This window comes from Pteropus alecto, unplaced genomic scaffold (assembly GCF_000325575.1).
Source record: "Pteropus alecto unplaced genomic scaffold, ASM32557v1 scaffold45, whole genome shotgun sequence".
Taxonomy (NCBI): Eukaryota; Metazoa; Chordata; class Mammalia; order Chiroptera; family Pteropodidae; genus Pteropus; species Pteropus alecto.
Window position 1 is genome coordinate 13,398,479 of NW_006442491.1, and position 1,627 is coordinate 13,400,105.

Sequence of the window (1,627 nt, forward strand, 5' to 3'; positions counted from 1 at the left end):
CAGTGACCATGTCCCTTGAACTTTACATCCTAGTATTTCAAGAATGTCAAAGTTTTCTTATTTGGAGAATGCCATGTAAAGTTCATATTAAACACTGTCTAATATAAATATAATGTGGACTATGTTTGCAACTTTAAATTTTAAAGAAGACATTTAAAAAGTAAAAAAAAGTAAAATTAAAGTTAATAGTACATTTCATTTAATCAAAAAATAGGTATTTTTCATTTTGGTATGTAATCAACATAAAAATTATTAGTAAAATATCTACATTCTTATCTATGGCCATGCCACGCTGAACATGCCTGATCCTGTCTGATCTCAGAAGCTAAGCAGGATCGGGTCTGGTTAGTATTTGGATGGGAGACCAACTAGGAAGACCAGGTGCTGTAGGCATAAAAAAATTAAAAAATAAGAGATTGTAAATTGACAAGGTCCTTGCAATCTGTGAGGTCAACCAAGGGTTGCCTCACCTAAAAAAAGACAAAAAATTTATATTCTTTTTTTTCTATACTGTTTTCGAAATTACACTGCTTGGTTCTACAGATGATTACTATTCTGCAGCACCAGGAACTTTGCAACAGGCTGTAATGTGTAAGCAATGGGAAATATAAATGGACCCCACTTTGGGGGTATTTAACATCCAAAGGGATTCTGGGCACATTCTGGAAATCCTATGTAATCTGACTTCAGGCTCAGCAGGCTCACCTCAATTTACACTCTAACCACAAAGTACCTGATCTAAAAGGGAGTATCAGAGGGTTGAATCTGGAGATCGAATTTGAGTGAAGACCAGGTTTAAATGATTCTTTGTTCTATTTTTTTCTACATAAATGTAAATGAGCTTTTCATAGAAATCATGGTAAATGCACCATTTTAGAGTTTACAGAGAATATTTATTTAAAATACTTAAGTAACCTGGTCTGCAGGGTTGGCCTTCCCTTGCAAAATAAACAGCCACCCATTTGATAACCATTAGTGCATACAGGGGCTTAAAGAGCAAGGACTCACATAAAGCAGGTTGAAATATGAAATACACCCTTTTATTTATGAAGTCAGAATGATGTAGTGGTTGGGAATCCATAATTAGGATGGTCTTGTTGTCCTTTTCTTTTTATTGCTGAAAATGCATCAATATGATGCTTTTAAATTGTTGCTTATTATTTTTTCCCTTTGGAGAAGTCAATTCTAAGAAGATAAGAGGGTTTTATTTGGTTTCATATGCAGTGGTAAAAGCTACTGATGTTTCCCATTGGCTAAGTCTATAACTAAATAAACAGAATGTAATAAAATGCTGAGAGATTTGATCCTCTAATTCTAGAGGATCGATCGGTCTTCTCCTCCTCATACATACCATTGCTTTTAGGTATTATTTCACACTCAGTTATCTTCTTTGAATAATCATCTCAGCTTCTGTTATTTCTGGAGAGTGTGAAGGAGGTAGAGAAATCCTATGGGAAGAGGATGGACTTCAGAGTTTGGTAGGTTTCTTCTTTTTAGAGTTGAATGATATTCCATTGTTTGGATGTACACAGTTTATTTATCCATTCACCTACTGAAGGACATGCTGGTTGCTTCCAAGTTTTGGTAATTACCAATAAAGCTGCTATTAACATCTATATGCAGGTTT

The 1,627-nt window shown here is 34.5% G+C and overlaps 1 pseudogene; it reads left to right on the forward strand.

Annotated features, from left to right (window-relative positions):
• Positions 1 to 274: 274 nt before the first annotated feature.
• Positions 275 to 393, forward strand: LOC112471195 (annotated as a pseudogene).
• Positions 394 to 1,627: the final 1,234 nt, after the last annotated feature.